The 18,095-nt window shown below is 38.9% G+C and overlaps 1 protein-coding gene across 1 annotated transcript in view; it reads left to right on the top strand.

The window, feature by feature from the left end:
* The window catches only part of ZNF300 (zinc finger protein 300), a 174,608-nt gene that overhangs the window by 146,689 nt on the left and 9,824 nt on the right, over nt 1-18,095 (top strand). Inside the window, exons 19-20 of the mRNA XM_067730235.1 lie at nt 8,668-8,939; nt 9,946-10,037. The gene's annotated coding sequence lies outside the window, so the exon portion shown is untranslated. The remainder of the gene's footprint in view (nt 1-8,667; nt 8,940-9,945; nt 10,038-18,095) is intronic.

Here is an 18,095-nt window from a genome sequence, read left to right as displayed (position 1 = left end):
TTGTTTTATTCCCTTAAAGAGTTTTGGACTCAATTCAGTAAGAATGGCAGGGTATCTATTGATTCCCACTTTTTGTGCGGGTGCCTGGAAATCGCCAGGTATCAGTATAAGAAAATTGACCCAATCTGTTCAGTAAGTCAGAAACAGAAGAAAGGGACTATGCTAGATTAAGAGTATGATTAAAGTATGATCCTGGAATAGGAAGGGACATAAGTGTAAAGACATTTCAAGATCACGAGAGAAATTTTTTAAATTACTGAAACACAGAGGCGATATTATCGACCAGGATACAATTTACAAAACAGCAGAGACACTATGTTCTCACTTTGGTTAAAAACCAACACTTACAGGTATACGTACATGTGTAGAAGAAGATCCACCAAGACATATAATAAGGTGTCAACCTTTGTGGTGATCCCTGAGTGTAAGATTATGGTGTTTTCATTTGCATAAAAATAATGGATGGCGAGGAGATAGAAAGCTGGGGTGACTTTAGGGCTCAGCTTATGTTTCCCTTCCTCAAAGATCCCAGTCCTCTATTACCTGTTGTCCATTGTCTGAAAGTAGCTGTCTCATAAATTTTATTCAGTTTACTCATTTATGATGAGAGAACTTTCTGTGTAGCTGTTACCTTTGCATGGATGGAAGTAAAAGTACATTAAATGACCTTCCTTTTCAAAATGTGGTGACTTTGGATCCCTACTTTGTTATACTTAGTTATAGGAAACTGGTTTTCTCCAGTTTCAAAAAGCATCATCCTTCAGAGAACAGGAAACACTTTGAAACTCTGATATGTACATTGGGTGAAGAGATGTTTACTGATGGTGGTCACTACTGGGAGGTGAGGGTCCCAAGAAAGTCTGTTGAATTTTTGTTTGGACTCAGGTCACTGGGAAGGAAGGGATGTAGATACTCAGTTGACCATGGTTTCCTATTCACTGAGCCTCAAGGACAATCCGTTTGAAGTTCTTTCTCAGCATTCCCTCCTTTCCTTCAGACAGTCCTATCACTATGGAGAGGATCTAGTCTATAATGTGACAGAGTGGACCCATATTTATAGTTTTAATTACACCTTCCTCCAATCTCTTATATTTCTCCCTTAAGATCCTAGACAATGGAATGGATCTTCTTTCACTGACCACCCTGCAACTGCAACTGATTTCGGCCTTGGACAACCAGAAAGTTACACTGATGTATATCATAACCCAGGCTAACTGGAGCTTCCTTGGCTGACTACGGGATCATGCGGTCTCTTAGTGTTGCTTATAGTTTGATAAAAATTCACTCAAGCAAAACAAAACTGAATTTCCTGCCATTCACACTGAGACGGGAATGACAACAGTGCAAATTTTTCATAGTTATTTGAAAAGCCTGTGGTATTTGGCATAGAAAAGATATTCAGAAAGTAAAATTGTGTTTTGGAACACTTTATATAGACACAGATACAAATCCCTATTGTTGCTGGTAAGCCATATCTCACCTAGTCATGACTTTAATCATCTATTTTGAAAATATTTAAAATAGTGTAAGTATGGATACCACCACAGCTTTATTAAAATCAGCATCCCTCTTCTGTTATTTGTATCACAAAACTTCTTGGAGACACCAATTTTTCAATGTTGAAACAATTATTTTCTCTTATCCATGCCGTCCTGCCATCTCCATCTCCCTATCTATCTCTCATTTGTCTAACCCTCAGGCTGCCTGCATGGATCATTCCCAGCATGTCACACCCAGCAACAACTTTGCAGCTGCCTGGTGGTTCAGTTTGGCTCTGGGGGGGTCTTCCCAAGAGTATTCCCTTGTCTAGCTTTTGTTCTTTATCTTCTCAGAGAATCTGGTTGTGGGCAGGGGAGTTAGTACCAAATGAGCAATGTGTATTTAGGTAGATAACCTCTATGAATAATTTGTAAAGTAGTTTGTAAATTAGGAAACTTTAATTTTGATTTCCAGTGGATGATGTTTCAAGCTACTAAAATGAAATCATTTCCTATAGAAATCCAAGTACTTTCTCCACTGAAGCACAGTCAATTATAAAACATTTTAATGAGGTTTCACTCTATAAGACAAAAATTTAGACCAGGTTCCAGCTAATGAAGTGTCTTGTCCTTTCATTACAAACTCTGTAAAGTATTATTATTACTTTATTACCTCACTTGCTTCAAAAAAAGGCACTATTTAAACAATACTGAAACTTGAGGAAACAGGGAGGGACAGCTGCTCTTGGACACATTTTTTTTTTGTTTTCGTTTGCTTTTATAATTTCTCAATTCCTTACAGTCTACTTGTAATGGATTTTCTGTTACATTATTGCATTATTGCATTACTGACTTGGTGAATTAATTAGATAACCAAAGTGGAAATGTGAACATATAGTTTCATTAAACGTAAAAAATGAAGTCACTGACAAGTTTGTGCAAATAATTCTTCTTCAAAAATTATTTCCCTAAGGACTTCATGGTAAATTGAAAACTTTTGTTATTGACACTCAGTGTTCTCTGTGAACTGACACATCTAATTACCTTTGTGATGCAAGTGTCCTACAACACTCCCCAGTTGTTTTGTGCCCTGACCTCAAAACATCTACACGTATCCACTTCTGGGCATTTGCTTGTATCATGTTCCTCTGGCTGCAATACTTCATCTCTCTCACTTTGTTTCTAAATTCCCTTTATTTATTATTTTGCTTTCTTTATTCTTGTTTTTATTTCCCTTTTTTCTACAATGAATGTTTATTATTTGTATTTAAATACATTTTTCACATTACATTTGAATCATTGGTTGGACCTCGATATCCATTTGAAGGCCTGATTTTAGTACTGGGTAGAAGGTGAAATGTTGGCTAAAATGTGCCTTTAAAGTATGGAAAAGCATCTGATGGGCTGAGAGGAACCAAACAATCCCTCCCCATATTGTTTACACTTACACCCTTTGCTGGTGTCTCTCAGCTTAGAGACAAAAAGCAAACAGCAACAGAGTTGCTCCATTCCATCTCCAAAGCTCTGAACATTTTTGGAATATTATTTAAGCACTATTTATCTATATCCAAGAAAATCCAAGCTCAGCAGAAGAGAAATATATTGAGTTTGTTCAACTTCTTTCTTCTATCTATGCAAAATAAGTGTTTACCGTGTGTGTGTGTGTGTGTGTGTGTGTGTGTGTGTGTGTGTTAGATGGAAGTTCTACTACTTAGGATGAAAATGACACAATATTCTGAAGTGGCATCCAGGAGGAGGCAGGGTAAGTGAGTGATAGTGAGTGACATGGTTGGCTCCACCCAACTCATGATGGAAGCCACATTGTCTCTACTCAATAACCCCAGAATCAGTTATTTTCATTTAATGGTGATGAAATATTAGAATTCTAGGTGCTTTTGTTTGTTGGTTTGGCTTGGTTGGTTAGTTTGGTTTGGTTGTTTTTCCTATACAGTTATTGATTTAGTTAAATCTGTATGCTGAGAGCTAGGGTCAGAATTCTTGTTCTTCCACTCTTTGCCAAGAAGACACTAAGCAAATCTGTTAGCCTCCCTCTGTCTCAATTTTGTCAACTATAAATGAGGATGATAGTACTCACCTTTCTCATAGCATTAGCAGAAGAATCTGTAAAAGACAGAAAAAATGTCTGGCAAATAAAAGGGACTAAGATAAAAGTTTCAAACTGGCAGTATGTTCGCTATCCTGGGGCTACCACTGGGGGCGCACACCACAAATATAGGGATCTCTTGTTATCTGGACTTTCATTATAAAAATATTTGCTATAATGACTTTCAGATACTGAAGATTGTGAAGGAGTGAGCCCTGCATGGAGAAAAGTGGTACAGACAGAGGGAACTTAATTTTAAAAGTCCTTGAGTTGGCATCAAGTCTCAGTTTCGAAAGGGAAAATCTGTTATAGTGAGTCCACAGACTTCTAGTGAAAACACTTAAATTGTACAGGAGTCCAGGCAAGAGGACAGAGAGTGTGCTGGAGTCACACTTCAGCTGTACTTGAAGGAATATTAACAGTGACTTGCATTATTTGAAGGGAAAGAAACAGGAATATAGACATGATTAACCACATTTGCTCCCAGTGCTCCAGCCACACTGGCCTCCTTACTGTTCGTGGCAATGCACGCTCTGTCCCTAAGGCTTGGAACATGATTGCCACATAGTAGAGGTCTTAGTCTGTTGGGCTGCTATAACAAAAATACCATAGACTGACTGACTTAAAAACAAATTTATCCTCACTGTTCTAGAGGTTGGGAAGTCCAGGATCAACACACTGGCAGATTCAATTTCTGGTGAGAGCCCTCTTCTTAAGAGTTTCACAGGTGGTGGTCTTCTCACTGTGTCCTCACAAGGCAGAAAATGTGAAGGAGCTCTCTGGGGTATCTTTTATAAGGGCACTAATTCCATTCATGAGGACACCACCCTTATGACTAGTCACCTCCCAACAGCCCCACCTCTAAATACCATCATATTAGGGGCTAGTTTTCAATATAAGAATTTTGAGGGGACACAAACTTTAGTCTATAGCTGTACGTCCAATAAATAATAATTTGCCAAATAATTTGAATAAATAATGTCTCTTGCATCTGAGCATGAGAACATGGAGATTTTGGTAGCTGAGGCTCTTCAGGTTATTAAGTGTGATTTAACATATATTTTGTCAGAGCAGAGAACTTGACCTGGGATTCCATATAGCTAAGGAGGCAGCACTTGGGAGAAAGGGTGATCTGAGAGCTCAGAGACAGTGATCTAAGAGTCTGTGAGCATCTGTTGATATTGGGAGGACAGAGATGGATTCTATAATAAACCAGCAGCAACTGTGAAGGGACTGAATCACCCACTAATTATGGCAGGTTAATTCACCTGTATAATTACTTATTTATGTTCATGGTATCTGCCCTCTTTGTTGACTAGAAAGCTCCATGAATCAGACCTGCTATTGTTGGCCTGAGAGGGTGGCTCTTGAGACATTGATGCGCATACTGTCAGAGAGGGGATTATAAGAGAATTAGTTTGGCATCTGATTCAAATTGCAAAGTCTGTAGAGAAAGTCCAGATAAATCCTTAAGCTGCAAGTGTCTCCAGAGTAAGATAAGTTCTTTGGGATTCTGAAAGTAGAATTCCAGAATATGTGGGTTTTTCTTAAGCTAAGTATCATGACTCCATCAATAAAATATCTTATTCATAGATAAGAGCTAAATGAATCATAATACAGAGTAATTTCTGTTTTTAAATTATTGTCAAATTTTGATTATCATCTAGAAATATTGTTCTGAAACTTTAGTGTTTCTTGTAGTTATAACTAGGGTTCACTCCAGCCTGACTGAATGTTTGGAGTTATGTAGGTGTGGATTCAAAATCCACAAAGGTTTTCTAAGCTCTAGCTAATACAAAAGGAGCTTGAAAAATGGTTAACATGGGGCAGTTTTCTGGAAATAGCAAGTGATATCCTTGCCAATTATAATGAGTCCAAAAAGTTCTGAGAGTTCTGACTCCTCCTTTCTTTGGCTCAGTTAGGATTCACTTAGACAGTTTTTGTTTGTTTGTGTTTTTTTGCAAAGCTCCTTTTTCCCAGGGAAGTTCTCAGTGCTGGAGCCAACGAGCCAATCATTGCCCTGATGGGGCACAAGGCTGTGCTCCCCTGTCACCTCAGACCCTCCCCCTAAGTGGATGCCCAATACATGGAGTGAGTGGACTCAAGATCACCCCTTAGCTAAGACAGTTTTTTTAAATGTCTGATCATCAGGGAACACCATGGGGATTGTTGCTCTGAGGCTGCAAGATACACCCTTCTGATGAAGAGCAGTACAGATGCAGCTTTGAGCATTTATCCTGTCACAGTAATGGTACTTTAAGTGTATGTGGCAGATGAGTCTCTGGGATAGGAGTCTGTGTGGCTGAGTTCTAGGATAAGACCTGTCATTTCTCACATGACCACTCTGCTCACATACAAGGAGAACTGGCAAGAGAAAATGGAATTCCACCTCCTCCTGGTGATTTTGTGCAGTATATCTCCATTCTATGCAATTTTCTTGTAGCACATCCCTCCTCCCCTTGAATCATGGTAAGAACCCCATAAACTCATTGTATGAGACCAGTGAAATGTTATATTCATCTCTCTGTCTCAAGTTTACTATTCTCAGATGTCTATAATTTAATCTCTCCACAAATATTTTCATAAATTCAGTATCAAATATTTATATCAAAGTGACTTACTGGTACATTTCTTAAATTTTATTAACTGACGATTGCAATCAATAAATGTTATCCCAACAACACTGCAGAAGGCCTGAGAGAATGTAGGAGGAAGTAACACATCATCTCTTTCCTGTCAGCACAGAGGATTTTAGTAGGGTTGAACAACTGGACACTGGCCTAAAATGTATAATTCCAGGGATGAAATCCTCTAAGATTATGTTATTTATCATTTCAAGGTGAGATTTTATACCTTACTGATGGAGCACAAATAAACTCACAGGAAGTCACCTCTGAGAAGATAATATTCATTCCTTATTTTGTAACAAAGAATAAAAAAGAAATTGGGAAGAAGTTCATGCTCTACTATATTTTAGAAATACACTTTTATGCAAGTTACTTGACCTTTAACATTTTTCCATTATTTAAACAAATGTGAGAAAAATACAGCTGACCCTTGAATAACGTGAGGGTTGAGGCACCAACCCCTCACTCCCCAACACTGCCCTTGAAAATTGGGTACTGCTGTCTCTCAAAGGAATTGATAAATGACTCACCCAAGGGCAGAAAGCTGAACCAGTGTGAACAGAATCAGAACTCAAACCCTGGTTCTCTTGATTTCACATATTATGATCTCTAATCGAATATACTTTTCCCCACACTTAGTATGAAGATCTGTAAAATGAAAATACAAAAATCATTGGAAAAAATCTGCATGTAGGTGGACCCACAGAGTTCAAACCTGTGTTGTTCAAGGGTCAACTCTACTACCTACTTCATTGAGATATTATGTAATTTAAATAAGAATGCATGCAAAGAAATTAGTACATTTCATAGTACATAGTAAGTGCACAATAAATGCTGCTGCTGCTGATCTACCCTTGGTATATCAGCAGCAATCATCTTGACATTGACAATAAACAATGCCCTGAACCTCTAGTCCAAAAAATCATATCAAAGTCTAACAGCCGCCTCCAAATATTTCCATGTTTACAGTCTAAAGCTCAAATTTGCTACTAGCATCTGGATTCTAATAGTAGCTAAGTATAGTGGTCAATTTGTTTTCCCTCAGTTGCTTTTATTAGTTTCCAAAATATCACTCCAGACACAGAATACAGCATTGTTCCCTGATTTCGCCAAATATATCAACCATGAATGGTGCTTCTGTGTGTTGTGTGCTTTAAAAATTGTGTTGAGATCCAGAAATGTCTATTACCTTGTAGTCTCCCAAACCACTGGGCACTGTCTAGTGGGCAGCCCTACTACATTTCCAGGAGCATCCCAAGGACCAGTTTAGTGTCTCCAGTGTATTCATTCCTTTTTCACACTCTCTTCTGTTGCCTGTAGCCTTGCTTTTTTCTTAGTATTATATGTTTAGCATTATAGGCCTCAGTGTGAGTCAGAGATGGAGACCTGGAAGATGTATAAAAAGAAGTGCTAACTTGAATAATTCTGAGCCCAGGAGAAAGGTAAGAGAGTAGAGGGCCAGAGGCACTTTCATTGGAGCTCAAGGCCCATCTCATGGATGCTCAGAAATCTGTCAATATCTTCCATCAGGAGTCCTGAGAGGGCCCAGGGTCCACAATGTACAGTAGGGTGTCTAGGGAGTAGATAATCGTCCTCCATATGCAGATTCAATCTCCTGCCACTCCCAGGACTGCAACTCATGCACATCCCCAAAAAGGAAGGCTACAGCATTGATTCACCCACTCATAACTGGGAAAGGAGGAGTTAACAGCCTCTCTGGATACTTGATCTTTCTACATTGCTTATTGTACATAAAACTGGAATTTATGGTTTATAGGGCACTAGAGAGGGCACTAGAGAGCGAAAGTCAGTCATGTAGGTTCCCTACCTGTGTGATTGATGGAATGTAAAAGCTAAGAATCTAAAGTGGCTTCCTCAGGCTCTAACTTTTAAATCACATGTGTTACACATATTGTTAGCACTCATCTCTTAATGTAAAACCAAAATACATCCCAGGGTGGAAAAATGACTTTTTTGAGAAGTACGTCAGATGGTTTTAGACCATTTCAGAAGTGGATGTCGCTGTCTCTGTTCTTGCTTTTTGTGTCTATCACTAATCATAGTAAAGTTTGGTGCTAGGTACAGCATGTGATTGCTGTGAATCTGTTTTGACGGTTGAACATTTGTGGTAGTGTAATGACTTAATCAGAACTGTGTCCTTCAGCAAGCCTCTGAGATTACCATAAATCCTAACACTCGACTTCTCATTATTACCTTCTTTGCTTGACTATTTGTTAATATCTCATTCCTTCAAGATTTCTTGTTCGTCCCTTTTTCTGCTACCTTTGATCTCTTAGGATAATCATTCATTCTGAGGAAATTGTTCACAGAATATTCTTACTACCTAAGTTACACAAGGGATGAGCAATCATTCTGTTTGGTTAAATGTACTAAAACCTAGGATCAAAACAATTTTTGGTTGTTGCTCTCTTAATTGAGCTCCTTGTCCCCTTCACAGTTCACAGGATTAGGAAGTTCCCCACACCCTCTCATCAAGAACAGTGATGCCAGAGTGGTCCATCTGGTGTGTCAGGCTGCAGGCTGGTACCCAGAGCCTGAGGCAAGCTGGGGAGATCCCTAAGGACAGAATTTAAAGCCGCACTCTGAAAACAACAGAGCAGGTGGAAACAGCCTGTTCTCCACTGAGTCTTCAGTCCTGGTAGCCATGACCTCTTTGGTCCTCAACCCCAGGCTCAACGAGAAGAAGGAAATAACTATTTCTGTTGTCAGGTTAGTTTCTATATTATTACATCTCATTGGCCTTGAGTAGTGTTTTAAAAGCGGTGTTTCTTGTGTATTGTTGAATTTCTAATAGCAAGGAAAATGATTTTGAGTCCCTGAACTGTACTTTTTTAGGCAACCTTCCAATACCAAATTGAACTATTCTATTCAAAGTCTCCTACTTGGACTAGAGTTGCTAGCATATCTTTGCTAAGTGAGGTGTGAAATGAAATTCAAAATTCACAATATTCTTTCTTGAGCTTGGGTTTCTTACCAGAGTCTCATTTTTTTTAACATCTTTATTGGAGTTTAATTGCTTTACAATGGTGTGTTAGTTTCTGCTTTATAACAAAGTGAATCAGTTATACATATACATATGTTCCCATATCTCTTCCCTCTTACGTCTCCCTCCCTCCCACCCTCCCTATCCCACCCCTCTAGGTGGTCACAGAGCACTGAGCTGATCTCCCTGTGCCATGCGGCTGCTTCCCACTAGCTATCTGTTTTACATTTGGTAGTGTATATATGTCCATGCCACTCTCTCACTTTGTCACAGCTTACCCTTCCCCCTCGCCGTAAATTGACAGGAAGCACAGTGAAGTTGAAGCTTTCCTTTATCCTTACATAAGCACTTCTTTTATTCATAATATTTATGCAATGGCACAGTAAATAGTTGAATTATATTAAAATCATTGAAATTATTGTTTTGTCTGTAAGACACCAGGGAAGTTATTTGTATTATTTTACTGGTCGATTTGAAAATGGTGGAGGCAAAAAAAATGGTGGAGGCATGTGTGTGTGGAGTGATCAGATTAGGACTGACCCATCCCATCTAGTGTAGACAGGGGCTACAGTAGAGAAGAATTTAAATGTTACAAAAAAAAAAAAAGACAGAAAATGTAAGATGCTTTAAGGTCAGCATGAACTAGATAGCTGGCTCTTTTGAGAAATTAAGTATGTACTGACACACATTGCCACTTGTCGTAATTGATGTCTATATTTTCCTTCATGACAGAAATAATATATGGATAACTTTGAGTATTATTTTAGCTGTGGTCTGCATTTCCGTGGTTGTTTTCTTCATTGCAGTGCAAAGAAGATCTAAAAGTAAGTGGGCTGGGGCAATGTGATGACTGTCATTTGAGTTTGTCCATTGTTGGGACCGGGTGGAGTAAGATGGTGACTTGGAAGAGTAAAACGGTTATCTAAAAGAGTTAAATGATATGTAGGTGACAGAGACTGAAGGCTTGGAAAGCAGGAATATGAAGGGTCATTTTTTGGTAGCACTTCTTCAGTTGGGAATCTTGGTTTTATCTTGGTACTGAATGGCATGTTATTCTCAGTCTTGCTATTGTGGAAAAAATGCTATTTGCCCAACAGAGTAGATTACCACATGGACCCTAGTCCTTCAGCCTCCCTTAGTTTGGCTTCAGTTAGGATTTATATAGGGGCCCTGAGTAACCTGGTTCCCATAATGGAGCAGATGAGATGTCCAGCAGTGAAGTGTGGGACACCACTGTGCACACAGCAGCAAAAGAAAAACAAACTACCAAAATAAGTTAATTAAAAAGAAGCCAAAAGTATAGATATAACCCATATTTGAATAAGGGGATAACTTAGAGATAATTTAAACTTTCTCAAACATTCTCCTGGAGAACACTTTCCCCAGATGTTAATTAGGGGAGATTTGGGGAAATATCTGATTAAATAAAGTTGAAATTTCTTACTTTAAAAATGATCAGAGATATTAAATGATAATATGAATTATGAATCTCTAAAAGCATTGAATTTCATGAAAAAATACTTAAGAAAATATTAAGTTTAAAATGTATAAATGTCCATATTTTATAAAGTTAATATATAATTTGAAAAAATACATAAGTTGGAATGAATCAGAGTTTTCTTTTTATATCCATGGCTGATATTTATTTCACTCTCCATATATTTCTGATCCTCCCTATTATCCATAATAAGAATGTATAATACTCTGAAAAAAAATTGTAGAAAAAATAGTCAATAATTTTTTTCTAGTTATACTTTCCATGCATATCAGTTAATCAGACATAAGGTGAGGATCCCTCTTTAAGGAGAATGGTGGATCAGCTGCAAAGCAAACATCATTTAATAGATGTTCTGCTGAGCCACAGTTCTCCACAGACTCTGACCTCCTTGCTGGGTCCCTGCCTTCTCCTTTGCTTGAGCAGACCCACCAGGAAGGATCACCTGAGAATGCTGAGAGGGTAAGGGGTGGATGAGGAAGGGCAAAAAACCCCTTATCTCAAGAGGGGCCTGCTTCCTCTCTCATGATTTGGTCCAGTTGTTTCACATGACATCGCCTTTTCCCATCCTGGACCACTTCCTCTACATTTGGCATCCCGAGCATGGAAACCAAAAAATGTTAGCATGGATGCGGAACTGGATTTGTGGTTTCTCCACCCAGACACTAAATAAAGGTGTAAACAACAGTCCGTTTTCTTGTTACAGAATCATAAAATTGTAACAGGAGCCCCAAATGGTAAGAATCCTAACAATTTATTCTTCCAGTAAAATTCCTGAAACATAGGAAGCACTTGATTAATGTTGTGTTGAATTACATGTTGAACCCAATCCCTCATTTTCCCTGTGAGGAAACTGAGGTCTAAAGACATTCAGGGACCAATTTAGTCCTAGTAACAGAACTGAGATGGGGATTCTGAACACACAAACTTGCAGTCTTGCAGTCCCTTCTCTGCCGTGGTGTCTGTCTCAGGCAAGGGCAATTCTGAGTTGAAATACAATGTTGGTAATATTTGTGTTCAACAGCAGCTGCCAGTTGGGGCTTCCTTCTTTCCATGATCTAAGTAAATCTGTGCTCAAAATGCTGCTGCGTTGTCCTAATCCCACATCCTCTTCAATCTAATATACCTGCTATGGACCCTTATACTTCACAGTGCTGACTTGGTTATCCAGAGTGACAGCTAGAAAATAGGTGAAGTCACCCTCAACAGTCATCCAGGAGAACATGGCTTAGCATTGGCACTTATCATCCATTGAGGAAGACTTCATATGTTTAATTTGTCCAGTTTGGCCAAATAATTCATATTAAGCAAAACACATATTTTAGAATAGTGATGGGGTAAATAGCCATGTGGTTTCCCTATCACACTTATTTCTATAGGGAGAGAAAATGTTCTGCAATATAATGAAAGACTCAAAACGCTTTAAAAGTTGTAATAGTTGTTCTGGGACTGATCCTTTTACTCAAAGCATAGTTTCTGTTGCATCTTTCCGAAGTTTGATTTCTGGGTAGTTTGGGGCAAACCTCTCTCTGGCTTTAGCCTAGTTCTTTTTCTTCAGTTTTGGAGGACATGAACATCTTCCATGGAGTGGGCTTGCCTGGCCCCAAGGTTGGATGGGCTTAGAGAGCTCCAGTTGAATTAGAGCACTTATTACCCCCTCCCCAAGCCTCTCCTTTTATCCAACACATCTCCAAAATTGTCCAACCTTTTTTGCTACTTCAGAATTGACACTTGGAAAGTTTCTTCACTCCCAGTTTTTTCTCTACATTTTTCTATATGGCCTTTGTATTTTAGATTATTCAAAAGCTTTGTTTTCATAGTCTATCTCATATAAACCATGTTGAACAATTTTTTAAACATTTTCCCCCTCCCTCGCTTCCTTCCTTCCTCTCACTTCCTCTCATCCACAGCCGGGTCAGTGTGAAAGAGCCAGTTTTACCTTTAACCTCATATTCAGTTGAATACACATCACATGTAATTTATGATCTAATCATCTGTTTGCCATAAGCAATGTTACCATTTTGATGCCTAGATTCACAGTCTCATAACTTTCAAAAGATAGTCAAAATAAATTTCTCTATGGAGCTTACTGAGACCACTTCCAGGAATTCACAGTATGCTTCACTTTGCTAATTGTAGTAGCAGAGAGCTAGTAATTACTCATACTTGTGTGCCAAGTTATTTTTTCTGTCTCTCCATTCTCTATGTCTTCTGAACTTCCATGGTCTACTAGAAATGTCTTCATCACAGTTGACCTGGGTCTGAAAATCAATAACTCCATCTTTTTACTCTTCATCAGTCTCTGTAATATGCTTATTTTTTTATACATCTTTATTGGAGTATAACTGCTTTACAGTGTTCTGTTAGTTTCTGCTGTACAACAAAGTGAATCAGCTATACGTATACATATATCCCCATATCCCCTCCCTCTTGAGCCTCCCAACCACCCTCCCTATCCCACCCCTCTATGTCATCACAAAGCACCCAGCTGATCTCCCTGTGCTATGCAGCAACTTCCCACTAGCCATCAATTTGTAATATGCTTATTTTTAGCTAAAGTAAAACTACAGACATTTCAGTACATTGAGTTTCTACCAGGTTTTGGCTATCTGAAACAGTAAATTTTGGCAGACTATTTTTGTTATAGTCTTTGCCCTCTCTTTTTTCACATTGCATAGTCTGGTTACCCATAACAGTATGTATGTCTGGGATTGGTGGAAATACGGCTCAAACTTCTGGATACTTTCTGATCTGTCCATTCGAATCCTGTCTCTCACTTGTTGAAAAATATGGATTCTTTTCATTTCTTTTAAAATTATTTATTTTTACCTTTTTTTTTTTTTTTGCAAGAAGTATGTGAAGGCTACATGTCTACTGGGGAATAGAATTGATATTGTCAGTTTTCCATCATTGCAGTAATAAATTCCACTGAAAGGGCCATCATGTAGTTGATTTTCAGAATCACAGTGGAAACCCCTACATTGATTCCAATTTTTAATACAGGTGCTTCTCTCTCTCTTTCCCCTGCTGGGTTCTTTCACTGAGCTCCTCCTTTGCCTGTGAGGCTCTGACTCATGGCGTCCATATCCAAGTGCTCTCCTTAGCTGAATCAGCTCTCTTTTGGGGAGGTGGGTGAAAACGTGCTTTGACAGCTTTGGTGCTCTCCAGTCAGGCTTCAAGAAGGTTGGCCCTAGGGTAATAAATCATCCCAGTTTGTCTGGGATGAGCCTGGTTTTAGTAATGACATTCATGTGTCCCAGGAAACCCCTTTTCATGATGCAGAAATCTCCAGTTTTCTATAATGGGTACAGAAGGTTGGAGGAAAACTGTAAAACCAGTGCAGCAGCCCAAAAACTAGGTCTGAAAGCAACACTCTTTTTTTTTTTTTTTAATTTTGTTTATTACTTGCTTCTTATTAGCTTTTATTTATTTATGGCTGCGTTGGGTCTTTGTTGCTACGCAGGGGCTTTCCCTAGTTGCGGTGAGCGGGGGCTACTCTTCTTTGCGGTGTGCGGTGTGCGGGCTTCTCATTGCGGTGGCTCTTCATTGCGGAGCACGGGCTCTAGGCACGCAGGCTTCAATAGTTGTGGCACACAGGCACGCAGCATGTGGGATCTTCCTGGACCAGGGCTCAAACCCGTGTCCCCTGCGTTGGCAGGCAGATTCTTAACCACTGTGCCACCAGGGAAGCCCCTGAAAGCAACACTCTTTTTAATATCAAATGAATACAGCATAGATTATTTGCCTTCTTTAGTCACTGTCACTGTTTTTTCCCCTGATAACTGATGTTGGCAATTATGATTTGCGGTTCACAGTAATGAGTCACCTGTTGTTGCATCAGTCTGAGTGACATGACTTGTGTGCAAAGTAAATGCATTGTAATCATGAGCATTATCCATCCTTGACTTTGCTTGTAGATTAACTGTTGTGCATTGCATTGAGATAGCTAAAATTTTTTTGAAAGAATACTGGCTGAAAATTTCCCAAATTTGATAAATAGTGAACACTCATAGATCTAAGAAGCTCAGTGAACCCAAAGCATAAGAATCACGAAGAAAACTACATAAAGTCACACAATAATCAAATTACTGAAATCTAGTGATAAAGGAAAAATCTAAAAACCAGAAAGAGAAAAACAATACATTATTCTTATTCTGTAATAAGAATAAGAATTACAGCAGACTTGTTAGTGGAAAAAATGCAAGTCAGAAGAGAGTACGGGTAACTTCTTTAAAGTATTAAAAAAAATTTTTTAACCGTCAATCTACAATTTACCCACCAGAAATAAATTTCAAAAGCAAAGGTAAAATACTTATTCATCCCTAAAAAAGGTGAAAGAATTAATTACCAACAGAGCTTCACCACAAATGTTAAAGGAAGGCCTGTAATCCCAAGGAGACTAGAGCACGTGGAAATCCAGATTTGTACAAGGAATGAAATTTAAGGAAAATAAATACAGAGACAAATATAAGACTTTTTTCCCTTTAATAATTAAATCTCTTCAGAAGATGATCGACTGCTTAAAGCAAAAATAATGACATATTTGTGAGCTTTATGACATACACAGAAGTAAAATGTGTGACAAGAATAGTACTTAGGCAAGGAAAGGATAAATGGAAGTGTATTATTGTATGGTTCTCGTTTTTTTTTTTTTTGGCCTTGCTGCAGGGCATGTGGTATCTTAGTTCTCTGACCAGGAATCAAACCTGCACCCACTGCATTGGAAGCGTGGAGTCTTAACCTCTGGACCTCCAGGGAAGTCCTATTTTATGGTTCTTAAAGTGCCATGAAGTTTAATATTACTTGAAGGTGGTCTGTGGTTAAAGATGTATACTATAAATATTTATCTAAGAATCCATCATTATGTAAAACAAAATTATAAAACATAATTAATTAAAAATAAAGTATAAGGTGCTTCCCTGGTGGCACAGTGGTTGAGAGTCCGCCTGCCGATGCAGGGGACACGGGTTCGTGCCTCGGTCTGGGAAGATCCCACATGCCGCGGAGCGGCTAGGCCCGTGAGCCATGGACGCTGAGCCTGCACGTCCGGAGCCTGTGCTCTGCAACGGGAGAGGCCGCAACAGTGAGAGGCCCGTGTAACAAAAAAAATAAAAATAAAAAAATAAAGTATAAGTAGAGGAAAGAGAATGCAAACAACAGATGGGCGAGTAGAAAACAAATAGAAAAGTGTTACACACAAACATATCAATAGTAACATTAAGCATAAATGTTCCAAAAGACCCAACTAAATCAAATTGGATAAAAAAAAAGACACAACATTATGTTGTCTATAAGAAAGCCAATAAAAATATAAATAAACATTGCGAAAAGTAAAAAGATAGTAAAGAATATAGCATGCTAACACTAATCCAAGAAATCGGAAGTGGCTCTATTAATAGCATATTAATATCAATCAAATTAGATTTCAAAATATAGAATATTACCAGGGATAGAGGACCATGTAGAAATGATAAAGGGCCAATTTATCAAGAAGATAAGACAATCCTAATTGTTTGTGTGCCAATCAACAGAGTTTCAAAATACATGAAGCAAAAAACTGATAGGTCTGCAAGAAGAAACTGACATATCTACAATATACTCAGAAATGTCAATAACAATATCTCAGTAATTGATAGAACAAGTAGAAAGAAAAATCAGTGAGGACATAGTAGACTTAAAGATGGCTCTCAACCAACTTCACCTAATCGATGGTTATAGGACATCCCACAACACAACACAACAGCAGAGTACAAATACAACTTTTTCTCAAGTGCCTACAGACCATTTACAAAGTGTCATTTACATTCTGTGTCATAAAATTAAGAAAGATTTCAGCAAAATGCAGGGTATGTACATTAGTTGTAGCCTCATTAGCATGAAACTACTGTGGAAAAGAAGTCATGAATGTGGGATCCTGGATGGAATCCTAGAGTAGAAAAGGGCATTGATGGAAAAACTGATGAAATGCAAATGAAAGCTTTAGTTTAGTTAGTAATATTGTTACCAATGTTAATTTCCTGGTTCTGATCATTGTACTATGGTATTAAGATATTAACATTAGGGGAGGCCAGGCGAGGAATATATGGAAACTCTCTACTATTTTTGCAACGTTACTGTAGGTCAAAATAAGGCTTTTTAAAATGTAAGTCAGTTTTTGCCTATTAAATTAGCTTTTGTGGACTGCTGCCAAGAACATAGTTTAAGTAGTCAGAAAGACATAGGTTGCAATCCTAGCTTTATCACTTATTACCTGTGTGTCTGTGGGTAAGTTACTCAAGTCCTCTGGGCCTCCATTTTCTTAATCTGTAAAACTGAGATGATGATACCTTCATTATAAAATTGTTGTGAGAATTAGGTATGTAGGTTAAGTGCCAAGTACAATGCCTGGCACAGAGTAGGCAGCAGCAAGACTGTTTTCCTTCCCACTGCACGATTGAGTTGACCTATGTGCTATGTCCCTATCCTTTTGGAGCCCATAGTCCAGAGAGAAGACCATTCCAATCATTTCAGCTTTACATGATTTCCTTTCCTGTGGCACTCATCAATCTGCCTTGTACTATTTGTGATTCAGCATTAGTGATTCTCATGGGCAAGCAAAGAGAATAAGAGAAAAGATGGCAATACACTGTACTATACTGTGAGCTCCTTGAGAAGGGGACTACTGTTTCTCACTTCCCCTGATTCACCACCCAGACCTGAGGACAGGGCCTTTCACAATTGTATTGAAGTCAGTAGAAAGTAGGAAAGGAAGAGTAATCTGACCACCCACCCAGACTCCTTTTCGGTAAGGCTGAGGCTGATGGCTTTTTGTTTTTGTTTTGTTTTTCATGGGAGGAGGATCTGTGTCCTCTGCATCCTGGGCTGCTCCAGCCTTTTTTCTTTCTTTTCCACCCCTAGTGGTTCCATGCCAGGCAAAGGGCCAGCAGGAGGATGATATTAAGGTTGATTTGTCCTCTTCCAGTCATATGGTGACGGGAATGCCTTCTGTTGGGAGTTCTGTCATTTTCCTTTCTTTCCCTCTAGGCTTCAGCATAGTTTGGGAGACCTTCTGGCTTCCATCCTGTTAATCATGCAGCTTTCAGTCTGCAAGCTTGAGATGAGGGGTCCCACCACTGGAACTTTAGCTGTTCCATTAGAGGCTTGCTGGTGGTATCTGTTCCTGCCAGCACCACATGCATGCTGCCCTCTGGGGAGAGACTCGTACCTCCTGCTGACATGCTGAATTGCCCTCTGAGGACAAAAAGATGCTTACAGCCATTGCCACAAACATGTTAAGACCTCACCTCATAGGTGGGGACATGTCAGAAGCAACTGCCCTGGCCATGCTGGCTCTGCTTCCTCCTGGATCCATGAAGGCTGCTCCTGCCAGTGCTCAGTTGATCTGTCC

This window comes from Pseudorca crassidens, chromosome 3 (assembly GCF_039906515.1).
Source record: "Pseudorca crassidens isolate mPseCra1 chromosome 3, mPseCra1.hap1, whole genome shotgun sequence".
Taxonomy (NCBI): Eukaryota; Metazoa; Chordata; class Mammalia; order Artiodactyla; family Delphinidae; genus Pseudorca; species Pseudorca crassidens.
This window is presented reverse-complemented; position numbering and strand designations above follow the sequence as displayed.